Raw genomic sequence first — 15,150 nt, 5'->3', positions numbered from 1 at the left:
AGCGGAAGGAACCCAAACATAATTGGCCTAATTACAATATAGCAAACATGGCCAAAAATTAGTATTACAGACAGAAGCTGCCATTAATAAATTGCCCATCGATATTCAAGATGAAACCAGACATGAGGCTAAAAAACAAATAAACAATATTTTCAGCACACTGACACACCTTTTATCTTCTATAGTAATCGCCACGTAATGAAATACCCCAGAAAGTAAATATCGCCGCCCGATGCTCTTCTTTTCTCTTTTTTGTAATGGCTGATCACTGCTGCCAACCTGCCTGGTTACATATTAAAATCACCAGACATAACCATAACAAACTAACCTCAATGTAAACACCGATAATAAATGTTTCCCTACCCTAGTAAATGATAAAAGTTAAGATGAAATAAATCAAGATATTCATAATTAAGTCGGTTTCCACGCTCAATGGGAAATTAAGGAAATAAACACCCTTTCTCACTCAAATTAATGTTACATATATCTGTCATTATTCTGATATACAGTGGGCGTACTATAACCATATTCTTGAAAAGAGGGGCGTGTTAAACGATGCAATTTATTTAATAAGTCTTTGCAGTGTGATTTTCGAAAGTTCCAGACATCCAGTGACTTCCCTTTCTTTTGCACGACCATTTCCTTCTCTCTTCAATACCGGTAAACAGTAAGGACTGAGATTGGGCATATTTTCAGCCTGCAGGCTGGTTATATCTTCACGGTTTTCAGGAAACATATAGGAATACTGATGTGCCAAGCTACGTGAACGGAAATTAGGTCAGCTTTCAAGCTCACTGCAGAATTGAATATTAGTTCTACTACCTACTTCTATAGTTTTCACATACACCGAGGTGCCAGTATTTCGTCCCGCAAGAGTTCTTTATGTACCAGTAGATCTAGACATGAGGCTGGCGTATTTGAGCACTTTCAAATACCGCCGAACTCGAATCCGCCAACCTGAGCTAGTCATACATTCTCTCCTTCACTCGCTTAAATTATAAACATTTCCTGCCTTTATTCTGATGTATGCATTACTATGACTGCATTCTTAAAGGAAGGGGGGAGGTAATATAGATTGTATAATCCGTTGCGATTTCTGCAAGGACTTACCACATAAGACATATGTCCTTCCTTTTAATAATAATGCTAACAGCTTTACATCCCACTAAGAACTTTTATGGTTTTCGGCATTTGGCATTTTAAACATAGTTTCAGCTTACAAGTTGGTGTATCTCAAGCTTTCAACATTACAGAAACCAATGTACAGGAGCACTATGAGTCAAACAACGTTACCAGATTTTTACATATATATTGGCTTAAATCACATGAAGACAGGTTGTGAGGCAAGAATTGGATAGGAAAGAGGGCTAGGCGGGTAAAAAAACTTCAGACCTGCCGACTGTGGGGTTTGAATCCATCACCATCTCCTGAAACCAAGCTCACAGCAATGTGATCAAACTGCACAGCCAGTTCACTCAGTTTCCTATGACGCGTAATAGGCCTACCACATGGGCGACCCACTTACCTGTATATGGATCTTCAATTCTTCAATTATACATGTATGCAAAAACATTATGCACCTTAGTAAGAGGTACTTCCCTAGTTGGTTCTCTGATTGGTGCACGTATAACAAATATGTTTGGGAAGAAATACTTTTATTTTATATTTATTTATATCATAAAGGAGTCATGTTGTCATAGCAAAACGAATATGCAACGAAAAAATGAATCCGAAGAGATAAGCATTATTTACTGCATTAAATATTAGTTTATTTACATGTTAAGCGATATGTAGTAGTAATAATAATAACAACAACAAACGTGTGCAATAAGGAAAAAGGAAATAAATACAAGTAAATATAAATATAATTTACAACATTTAGAGCCATTCCATGGTCACTGAATTACAAAGCAGGGGTATGAATAAACAAACATAATAAACACGAATACTAATGTTTAAAACGCAAACAGCAAAGTCATCTCCGTACAAACCATGAAAGCCATTGGAAGGGTGGAAGGTGAAGGCTTCCACTAGCCATAACGTTGGCACTTGGTGGGGTGGAGTGGTTAGCTCTACGCATGACCGCCTTTGCCCCCAATAGTTAACCTGGTACTCATTTATCATACGCAGAACATTCCTTCCAAATTACGTTAAACCCCTGTCACTCATTATTATTATTATTATTATTATTATTATTATTGATAAAGTATTAATAAATTGCAAATGGGAAATATCCCGGTGGCAACGGTCACTTACAGTAATGTGATAATAAAGTTAACATAATTACCCAACTACAACAAACAAACAAACAAACAACAAGAGTACAAGAAGCAGATATATGGAAGGAAAATATAACAAGAATTACTGCTAGTTTAATATTCTAAATCGAGCAACATCATATACAAATTCACACACAACTTAAGCATTTACAGTGCTTAACAATATGGCTTACAATATTATAAGTTGACCTTACTACTAGCTTAACATTATAAGTGATAATAAAGTGAAGTTAAACCGTAATTACCCTACAACAACAACATTACAACAAGCAAGAAATACTACTAATTTAACTTTCCAAATCCAGTGTCATTATATACATATTCACACACAACTTAAGTATTTCCAGTACTTAACACTACAAATTACAATACTATAGATTGAACTTACTACTAGCTTAACACTACAAGTGATAATAAAGTTAAAACATACTACCCAACAACTACAACTCGAGTACAAAAAGGAATTCCATGGAAAAAAATATTACATGAAATACTACTAGTCATCTAAATCCAGCATCATGTACAGTTTCATACACAATTTAATTATTTCCAATACTTGCTACTATGGCTTACAAAACTATAGATTGAGCTTACTACTAGCTTAATGTTACAAGTGATAATAAAATAAAGTTAAAAACATTGTTAATTAACCAAGAACAACAACAATTACAAAAACATGAGTACAGCAAGCACTTCCCTGGAAAGAGAATACCACAAGAAAAAGCCTCCCAGTTTCACAATTGAAACCAAGCAGAAAATCACAAATTCAGTGCCCGTAATTTACAACTTTTACTTTTCATTTTACACAAATGGTCTTCTTAAATGACTTGATACCAGAAGGGAATCTATCAAAGACTGCCGCAGGTAATTTATTCCAATCCCTTATGGTCCTGTTGATGAAGGAAAACTTGCCCACATCCGTATGCTGGTTTCTGGCCCTAATTTTATGCTTATGATAATTTCTTGATAAGTATGAGGGAGGTTCTAACCTATTCCTAATACAACTCCAAGCAGCCATTCCCGTATAGCTCTTATAAAGACCACACAGGCGAGCTCTAGTTCTTCTAGATTCAAGACTTTCCCAATTAATGGTATTCCTCCTATTCCCAGTTACGAAACGCATCGCTCTTCTTTGAACTTTCTCTAGGGAATTTATTAAAACCATCCTGTACGCATCCCAACATGCAGATCCATGTTCGAGAATGGGTCTTACAAAGTATTTATAAGGTATATTTAAACCTACTAGGGTGGTGAACACATAAATAAGAATTCCAATGAAAGTATTTTCCTTCTGGACCTTCATGCCAGACAGATGTTTTTTTTTTAAACAAATTTTTTTCACTATAATATGATTTATCTATAGAGCAAAACCGCTATGCAGTGTGCGTCTCATAGCAATCGAGATGTAATTGGTAATGTACTATGTATCTGTAGAGCCTATATATGACTTTTTACAATTACCTCTAAAGTGAATTTCAGCTGTGTGACAACGCTAAAAAGACTATGGACTTTGAGATTGGCATTACTGAAGAGGGTTTTATTCTTCCTATGTAAAGGAGACCATGTAGCTAATCCACCTTCATTTCAGCCACATAAATATTCAGCAAAAATTGCAAAATCATATTAGAGGACAAATACAATTTTTTAAGTAGAAATAGTCTGGAACATAGATTAGTGAGGTTGGACATCCTGCCCGTCATCATTCAGGAGTCGCTGTTGAACATACTGTACTTGTCAAAACTAGTACGTTTCTATTTTACACAATAATAGTGAAATGTTGATGAAGATGACATACACCCAGCCCCCGTGCCAGAGAAATTAACCAACGGTGGTTCAAATTCCCCACCCTCTCCGGAATCAAACCCACACCCTGTGACCAAAGGCCAGCACGCTAACCATTTAGCCATGGGGCCAGACAATAATAGTGAAAAAGCATGTTCACTGCAGCTATTGTTGACTGGATATTTCTTCCCTTTAAAGAACAGTGAGTACCACGAATTAATATCCTGTTTTGTTGATTCCTGTAAACTTTGTATGTACGGTTTTGGTTTGCCAGTTCCTAGCGTATCTACTGAATGAAAACTTTGTAGACCAATGGATTCAGTTTTATGTTTATTGCCTTCAGTCGTCACGACACTGCTTGCAATGACAACAGTCGCTCAATTACAAATCCTGTCGAACCTAACCTAACCCCGCGACAATCAGTGGTTTTCGATGGATCACTACCTAACCGGTCATTATAATTTGTTTTCGGTGGATCACAACCAAACCTGTCCCTATCAGTGGTTTTCGGAAGAATACAGTGGTTTTGTCACAAGCCAATACAGACTCTTGATTGGGTATCGTGGAAATTAAACTCAATTTCGGTTTCATGTATATTACAGTTTCTCTAAGATATATTGATAGTAATTCAGTCATGTACGACGACAATGTATTTCATGGTAAAGACAGCTGCCTCTGTGGATCAGTGGTAGAGTGACGGCCTCCGAATCCCAAGATAGCGGGTTCAAACCCGGCAGAGGTAGTCGGATTTTTGAAGGGTAGAAAAAAGTCCATTCGACACTTCATGTCGTACGATGTCGGATTGTAAAAGATCTCTGGTGACACATTTGGTGTTTACCCGACAAAATTAATTAAATCTCAGCCACAGACGCCCAAGAGAGTTTCGGTTTACTCGGTGCCATCTAGTGGGCCTAGAGTATAACGGAACGTCAAAATTGACGAGCAGACAACCAGATGGCGTCAACTTGAAATGTCTGCACACGGTAGCTGAGGCCAAACGATTATTATTATTATTATTATTATGGTAAAGACAAATTACTTTGCAATGCTATCTATCTTAATGGTAATGTACTATGTACCTGTACTAGTGTAGGCTACTGAGTGCATGATTCGAAGCAGTGTAACGATTCATTCAAGTGTCCGAGTGAATCGATTCACAGGAACGGCAAGCTCACGGCACACAAATCATGCACAATCACGGCTCAGTGAGCCATGCGACACACACGGCTCCTTATCGGCACACTGGACACTGGCGGGGAGCCGAGCTTTCGCTGCAGCGAGACACAGTGAATCATGGCACACTGAGAGAATCGTACGCAGACACAGATCAGTGAGACACAACACACACACGGTTCATTATCGGTATACTGGACTTCAGCGGGGAGCTGAACTTCCTCTGAAGCAATACATAGAGTCATGGTACACTGAAAAAATCGTATGCTATAATGGACTCTCGAGCTCAGCTCATTTGAAAATAATACCTACTCGCATTCACTGTCCTCTTTTTACAGGGAGTTTTAAACAATACATGGATGTATTTGCAGTGTTAGAAAGATAGAACACAATTCCAAAGTACCTAGGTTGTAAGTAGGTAGGCAATTAGGTTATTCTAATTACTGTATTAGTTTAATCAATCAGTATCTTTATAACTAGTTGATGTTCAACAATTACTTAAACTCAGCTCTCTAGCCTCCACGCCTGGCTGAGTGGCTCAGACGGTCGAGGCGCTGGCCTCCTGAACCCAACTTGGCAGGGCCGAGCTCAGTGCGGTGGTATTTGAAGGTGCTCAGCCTCGTGTCAGTAGATTTACTGACACATAAAAGAGCTCCTGCAGGACTAAATTCCAGCACCTCGACATCTCAAAAAAACCCTAAAAGTTGATAGTGGGAAACCATTTTCACACCAGGCAAATGCTGGGGCTGTACCTTAATTAAGGCCACGGCCGCTTCCTTCCCACTCCTAGCTATTTCCTGTCCCATCGTCGCCATAAGACCTATCTGTGTCGGTGCGACGTTAAGCAACTAGCAAAAAAAGATGTTTAATCAGAAAACCAGTGGGCTACTGTACATCTCCTGTAGCCTATACAAAATATGACGATTTTAAAAAAGCCTCTGCTGATAGAAAAAGACATTTTCAAAGATGACCGAGTTAGTTGGCGGTGCGTTTAGGGTCGCGTAGCTATGAGCTTGCATTCGGGGAATGGTGGGTTCAAATCCTACCGTCGCAGCCGTTAAAATGGTTTTCGGTGGTTTCCCATTTTCACACCAGACACATGAGTGTGCTGTACCTTAATTAAGACCACGGCCGCTTCCTTCCCACTTCTAGCCCTTTCCTATCTCTTCTATCCTCTTTGTCGCCATAAGACCTATCTGTGTTGGTGCGACGTAAAGCAAATTGATTTATATTTAATATGTGGGCTACTTATTGTGGACACAAGTATTTTTATATGTAATTCTCTCTCTATATATACAGTATGTATGTGAGTTGTGACTTTCAGAGAACTGTGGAAAACCATTAGATAGTGTATAAAATTTGAGTTATGTCAGTATTTTAACAGGCGTACAATGTTTACATCGTGTACTGGTGACAGAGTGCTGTCTCCCTCTCTCTCTCCCCCCCTCGTCCGCTCCTCCTCACATTGCGCCACAGCAGTTCTAGATAATTTCACTCCGATTGGACACTGATCCCCACCTGCACATCTATACCGCCCTGTAACATGTAGATACACAATTCCCACAATTTTGAAACGTAACTTCATTATATCTGAAAGGACGGGGCAATCAGAAATGTATTATTTCCGAGCAAAGTTATAACATTCTTAATCTCATGGAATGGCTCTTACAATGGTACAGCTAACTCCTCGGCTTCTCTTCTTTCTTCTTCTTCTTCTTCTCCTTCTTCTTCCTCCTCCTCTGATTCACTGCTTCCATGATGAATGACTAATTCCTCCACTTCAGGAAGACCTCTCACCTCATTATTGTATAACTCGACAATCTTCTTCTCAATGTGTTTCACTTCATTTCTCCACATCTCTGCTGTCACCTATAAGATATATTGAAGTATCACAACCTGACAAGTATATTATAAACTCCACTTGCCCATATCCAGTAAATAACATTTCCACCTGGCCTACCTGATCAAGAGATTCTTTCCACATAGCTGTAGCTCTGTCCAATCCGTGACCAGGTCTTGAAGCCACTGTTTTGTTATAATACTGTTTTGCCACAGACCATACAAATTCGATGGCATTGAAAAATGAGTGGTATGGAGGAAGTCGTAAGACAGTATGGCCTTCACTGTGCAGCATCTCGTCAACAATGTACCTGGTTTTAAAGAAACAGAGAAATATTGTTATGCATACATGAAGTCAAATACACGAGTGTAAACAACATTATCTAAACTTATGTTTACGTGCTTCTGTACCTCTTTAAGTGACTTTGATTCATATTACACAACCTTTGCAGCTCATCTTTTGTAGCATTTTCTGGTGGAGAAACTCCATTCTGCCTTAACCATGACTGTAAATTAAAGGAAAAATAAAAATTAATTTCTGTAACATCATTAAACATCATTCAGTAGAAGGAAATATTCAATGAAGTATAATTATCACTAATTGACCCTTCCTCCATTTCGTTGTTGGTTGATGCTCAACAAGCTTACAGTGATATGGTGCATTATCCATTACAATAACACAGGGTCCTATATTTCTTAATCCTATGATTAATTGCATTTTCACCCACATCTGAAATTTCTCGCTGTTCATAGCACCATGGTAATCCTGATTTCTTTTCAAGTTTGTAGCAAATATCAAATCAGCACCTGTAAGAATTTTAAGTTTTAGTATGAAGTTATTTCTTCTAAAAAAAAGTATTCCCTAAAAATATGATTTCTGTTGAACGATACAAAAAGCTGTCTGATTTTAAGTGAAACCAACTACTATGTAGCAAAGTCACCTGATGATGAAGTCAATGAATTACTACTTACACTACTTTATCGTAACATCTCTCATGAATGTATCTCCATTAGTAGGCCTATTAGAAGTCCACGATCACTTGCATTAAAGATATAAGTATAAACACCCATTTCAATACCTTAGAACAAATGTAATTGCTGCGAACACTGAACCTATATCAGGCAGTAAGAAATAAGAAGCTTGGAAGGTGTTTAACAGTCAGGTATCAAGCACTGATTCAGGTGGAGATTGTCGAATGCAGAATAAACATAATAAATAGGCCTACAATACAAGTAATTTACTGATACAAATATCCAGTAATATTATATGAAAATAGACTGAGTAAGTTTTGATTGAAGTACCTCTCTAAGGTTAATCATTGGCCTAAAGTGAATACCTGCAAGTCTTTAATAACCAAGAGATCCCTTAACAGTGGAGAAGTCAAAATCAAAAACCACATACAGAGCTCAATGAGCGGTAAGTTATAATGCCACTTCCAATCTAGTGCCAGTCAATTTCAATCAATCAGTCAGTCACCATTGATCTGTACTTAGGACAGTCGCCCAGGTGGAAGATGTAGTTTCAGGGATAGGCCTAGTATTTTCTTCAATAATTGCAAAGAATTAGGAAATTTATTGAACATCTCCCTTGGTAAATTACTCCAATCCCTAACTCCATTCTTTAAAAGAAAACAAATATTTGCCCCACTTTTCATCAACTTTATCACTGTACTGTGATCTTACCTACTTTTAAAATACCACTGAAACGTATTCGTCCACCAATGTCATTCCATACCACCTATCCACCGACAGCTCGGAACATACCACTTAGCCCAGCAACTCGTCTCCTTTCACCCAAGTCTTCCCAGCCCAAACCCGACAAAATTTTTGTAACGCTACTCTTTTGTCAGAAATCACCCACAACAAATTGTGCTTCTGTCTTTTGAACTTTTCCAGTTCTGAAATCAAGTAATCCTAGTGAGGGTCTTATACACAGGAACTGTACTTAAGTTGGGGTCTTATCAGAGACTTATGTGACCCCCCCTACATCCGTACTACAAACCCTAAATACCCTCATAACTATGTAAAGAGAGATCACCTCACTATAATAAAATGAAGTAAATTAAAGTAAGAACATACCAGGTACAAATCCATCTTTCGTTCCAGCATGAACAATAACCAGTCTGCCTCCCTCACACAGGTCAACGAATTACTCCTTGAACATCATGTCCAGATTTGTGTGGTTTATTCCAGGAGTATGTGGGTGACCCTGAAAGAGAAATGCACAATTGAAACCAAAGACACTTAATGAAGATAAATTATTCCAAGATTTTTTTATATAAAATGTAATATATAACATATATATTCACCATTCATAAAAATCCAAGTCTCATCCAAGAAAACAACAGGTTTTGGTTTCTCACTGTCCTTATTACGCATGTATTCCCTCAGAAAACAGGATCTCTTAAAACAAATGTCTTCATTTTCTCTAACATACGCATAGGGATCACCTTTACTCCACACAAACCCCATGGCCTTCAAAATTCTTCTCAATGATGTTTCAGAGCCCTTGTACAAATAAGTGTCATAATCTGCTTTCATGTGGTCGAAAACCTTTCTTACAGTTACGACTTCTCCTGTGGGAAGAAAAAAGAGAGTTACAAGGGACTCAAAAGAGCTGTATGAAAATACATGCACAAAACATTTCTGGGAGCTTATCTGACCTGCGTGCCAATTTCTATAAATAATGTTGCAATAGATTCCTTATGAAGCCACCTTACCTTTATGTAATTTATCATAAATAAACCTTGCTATCGCTTCCTTAGAAAAACTGTCTATGCCGGTCACTGGATGTTCACGCTTCCGGCGTTTACATGGTGTAGAAAACTCAACTCCCTTCTTGAAATTTCCTATTACTTTTCGGACTAAACCGAAACTACACTGTAAGAATACACACACAGAAATATATTACATACACGTCAACAGGAATACACAAAGGTTAAGTCTACAAACTGTATCGAAGTCGACACAAGACATGGTATAGGCCTACGCCTACATGATCAGGTTAGGTTAGGTTCAGAATGAAATACTGCTCCATTTCAACTGATTGTCATTATGCCAGAAACTTATCATAGAAACAAGATAAAAACGAACACTTACCCCAGTTAATAATACAACTCTTGCCATTAGCTTCGTATCACTACGACTGATACCTTCTTCGTCGTCTTCGTGTTTCAATTGCTCGTAGCAATGTACAAGCATTTCTTGACCTGATGCTTGTAAAGGACGTAACCTTGGTTTCCTTTTCGGAGGAGTTCTTGCAGATTTTTCTTCCTTCTAAGACATCCCAATCGAATTCTGTTCATATAAGTATGGGACGAAATAGGAACGTAATTAATAAAATGATGTGTTCATCATTTCACGCAAACTATGTTATTAAGTGCATTATCCGAACATGCCACAATTCTACCTACCTGGTATTAGCCAGATAGATTTACAATCCCACAGAAAAAGAAAATATACTTTAAATATTCTCGCAAATGTATTGCTAGTGACTTTAAAGGCAATCCAGTGGCAACACGCAATTCACGCTAGAACAGATACTGAACGTTGCCAACGTGCCAGATTAACGGTAACAGTAAGACGTCGTATCGGCAAGTAGGGTCCCTAAACTGTATGGTTACCGACACTGAAAAAGACCCAACAGCAAGAAAAGTCACTATAAATCAATACCATAATATTACCAGGGGAGAAAGGGTAAGGTTGCACCCTTAGGGTACGTCCTTACACGGGGACGACTATACACAACTTCCAAACAGAAAAAAAGATTCTTCAGCTTAAAGATAAAACCAGAAATTCAGAAACCATTATCACCAAAGCAGATAAAGGGAATACTACTGTCATAATGGACCAAGCAGACTATATCGAAAAAACAAAAAAAATTTCACAGAAAAAACTTTCACAGTTGTGGACAAAGATCCTACCCAGATCATTCAAAGACAATTAAAAGAGGTACTTAAAGACACAAATTTTCTACTAACGGACAGTGAAAAGAATAAATTGATTAATATGAACCCTGGCCTGCCAACGGTTAAAGCGCAACCTAAAATACATAAAGACAGAATACCTATACGCCCGATAATAAATTTCAGACCTAGTCCACTTTACAAAACAGCTCAATTCATCCAACAGTTTTTGAGCAAGCACTACACTTTCAAGGCGAACAAATCTGTTAAAAACACTCCTGAATTAATCCAACAGTTAGACAAATTTAAATTGCAACCATACCATACTATACATTCCTTTGATATTAAGAACATGTATGCAAATATCAAACCGGAAAAAGTCACACCAATTATTTTATAAAACTTACGTTCTCACAGTAAGTTCAGCCAACCTGAAATAGCGGATTTCATGCCCATAATGAAACTAGTAAATAGTAACAATTATTTCATATTCAATAAGGTAATATACAAACAGGACGGATTGGCCATGGGTTCGCCAGCATCAAGCATTCTGATCACTTAGAGTACACTAAAATAGAAAAAGATAAGAAGTTTGACAATATAGTCTTATGGTCTAGGTTTGTAGATGATACGTTCATTTTCATAGATCAATGTGACACTGATGCAGCAACCACCCTAGCACATCTCAATGACATCGACGCAAATATTAAGTTTAAAATAGAGTCCGGCATTAATAAGGCCCTCAATTTCTTAGACCTAATTATCACCAGACTCCCGCTTGTTTTTAAATGTAAAATCTACAGAAAACCAACGCATACAGCTTTAACCATACCACAAGACTCCCTACACCCCCCTTGCCATAAGCGGGCTACCTATAATAGTTTAGTGCATCGTGCCTATAATGTTCCAATGTCAAAAGCAGAACTGAACAAAGAACTTAATATTATACGTAACATTGCAATCCACAATGGTTTTAATCATGGTTTCATAGAACGTACAAAACGTAAGTTTAAACATCGACCCAAGACCAATTAACAGAAAGAAAAAATGAAACCAGTAGCATTTGCAACCTTCACATTTAACCCTGATATTTACCGTGTTACTAACATATTCAAAAAGAAAAACACAAAAATCGCCTTCAAAACTAACAGTAGAAACCTTGATACATTCCATAATTCTAGCCGTGTCAACTGCCCTAATCCTCTCGATAAATCAGGAGTGTACAGATTCCACTGTAATGATTGTTCCAGTCTTTATATTCGGCAAACCGGTAGATCTTTGAAGGTCAGATACAACGAACATATAAATGCTATCAAATACAAAAGATTCTCAGGAATAGGGCAGCATAGGCACGAATACAAACATAACTTTTATGGCATTAACAACGATTTGGACATCATTAAAATATTAAATAAGGGGCCTCTTTTAGATCTAACAGAGCAATGCTTCATTCTTTTGGACCAGTACTACAACCCAAATTTGAATCTTAATGAACTTTCTGAAAAACCTACTATTTTATTTGAGTTACTCCTTTCAGTAATTGGCAAGCTTAAAATTCCAAAAGATCAACCAATATACAAAACAGTTCGCAACACGCTGGCATATTACCCCTACCGGAATCCACGACCTCCCGACCCCTACTCTCCTGTTCAGGTCTCCTCACCTCCCCTTCCCCCTACAAGGCACGCCCCGTTTCCCCGTTGATGCATGCAGCTGGTTGTCAAACACATCGCTCGGCAGTAGTGTTCGCCAGTCCTCTTTAACTTTCTGTCAATAGTGTGGTGCATGAGGTGAGTTTCTGTTCTTTTAAAAAATCGCCTAACACCCTTCTTGATCCGTGTATGTCATCCTTACACAGGTATTATTTTCTTTTAGGTCCGTTTGAATTACGATCCTCTAAGGTTACGTTTGACCATAGGAAAACATCGTGTTTCATGAAAAGTCAACCTTCGGCCTCAACCCACCTACATTTGAATACATTACTGAAATATTAGCCTTTATTATTACATGACCTATTAAGTTAAGATATATCAGTAAGATTCCAACAAAAATTACACTAAGAATAAGCTGTACACCTGTTCTAAACAGCTGACCAGTTTATAATGGCTATCTGAGTTTTACCAAGAGGAACTACTTTTTATTTACATTGAACATATAATGGTTTTCTATTTTATACTGTAGAGTAATACTCTAAAATGTGATAATTATGTATATAGGCTTCTATCTTACATGATAGAACGTTCTCAAGGACTCTATATGGTGTTCAGGAGCAATAGAATAATCGCCACTTAACTGTATAGACGGTCAAATAAGATCTAACACAACTTAGCAGCTAATGTAGCTCTATACATAGAAATCATTAGTTAACATTATTGGGTGACAGGAAGACACTGAATTGTACACATAAAAACTTTTTATCTTAAATCCAGAATTCCAGAATTTTAATATTTTTTAGAGATATTGTTTGGTCAAATGTTTTATGATGAAACGCGACTATTATTGCTAGTTATCTATGTACGTGTATATGTATTTTTATCAAGTGTCCTTGCTTGCTTAAATCTTGGGCTGATGATGGCATTAAATAATGCTGAAACTGGTACCCACTAAATGGAATAACAAAAATGTGACATTTTAAGGATAACACATTGTAAGTAGTATTGAACAGGTGGAAAACCTTACCTTTGTTTTTTGAATGTAAATCGTTTTCCAATATGGACCATTATGAAGATTTTAACATTTAATTTGTTGCACTGCACAATTATTTTTCCACCCATGTCTCTCCTTCTAGGTATTCCAAGTTTATTATCTTCTGCATCACTCCGCGACATTTGCATGTTGGTGGTAGTTTGTTACTTTCGTTCGTGGTGCGTTGTTTTCATCCTTGCAGTTCAGTGAGATTTCCCCTCACCTTGCTCTTTGTAACATTAGTATTTCTGGCATTGTTGAATACAGTAAATATATAGACTATATTTGAAAATATTGCAGTATGGTTGTCAAGAATGCACAGAAACTGTTTCAAGTACCAAAAGGAAAAGCACGAAATGTAAATTCCACAATGGAAGCACGGCATTTATTTTCCCGTCAGACACAACAAAGCTATAATTGTGCATTATACCAATCTCAAAGTGGCAGAGATGCTTAAAAGAGTAGTAAGAAGTCGACAGTCATCAGTAACTTTTAGCTCATAACGTAACAAGTTAACCTCACCATCGTCAATTGATTCAACTGTCACATTGCCTTTTTGACTACAATGTCAATATCCATATTCTTAACGACGTTTTAGCATCGCATCAAATTGAGATGGTCCATAGAGGTTCAATTTAAACATCGTTCATCAACCTTCAACTAAAACTTCGTATTTTTTCATCAAAGTGAACCACAACTTCACCATATGCCATTGACTCGACTTTTATCTCACGTAAGCAAATAATTACAGGTCACTTGACCATCCTTCTACATTATTTTATTCAACATTATTTTTTTAATAAATACGATTTGATCGTCATTTTTGTCACTGTCTAATTGTAACCGCTGGTCGGTGAACATAATTTTATAGCAATCTTACCACTTGTTTATAACAGACTGTTGCGTTGTTCATTTTAATTATAATAGTAGCCTTCTAATGTCAATATTGCAAATACTTTCACCAACTGTAAACTCCCCACTCATTGCAATGTCTTTAAAACCAACATTGTACAAGTCTTGAACAATGATCTTACTTGATATCATACGTGGTGTTTAATAATGCTGATCACGAAAATTATGACTTCCGTAATGCCATTTAATCAAAATTAGGGTGCAAGAATATGTTCTACGTAAGTAGTAGTGTTGTCTGTCTTGTGCGATCTTCCTGTTAAGAGATTCTTCATTTAATTGTGAAATTAAATTAGTGCCAAAGTCAACAGCCATCTTTATTTTATTGCTTGGCATTGATTACACATTGTTCTTCTCGAGGCAGACTAACTTAAACGTTACCAAATCTTGGAAGTTATAACGCACTACCATCTGGCGGAATTCGCATTAGTTACATCTGACATCATCATATGGAGTGGGTATATCTACCCGTTTGTATATTCTACGTACCTCGTATACATTATATTTACAATGTTTTTCTTTTCAGTATTCAGCACGTCCAATCTATCTTATATTCTCAAAATTATCATTGATCCAGC

The sequence above is a fragment of the Anabrus simplex genome, chromosome 13 (genome assembly GCF_040414725.1).
Source record: "Anabrus simplex isolate iqAnaSimp1 chromosome 13, ASM4041472v1, whole genome shotgun sequence".
In the NCBI taxonomy this organism is placed as follows: Eukaryota; Metazoa; Arthropoda; class Insecta; order Orthoptera; family Tettigoniidae; genus Anabrus; species Anabrus simplex.
Note: the sequence above shows the minus strand (reverse complement) of the source record.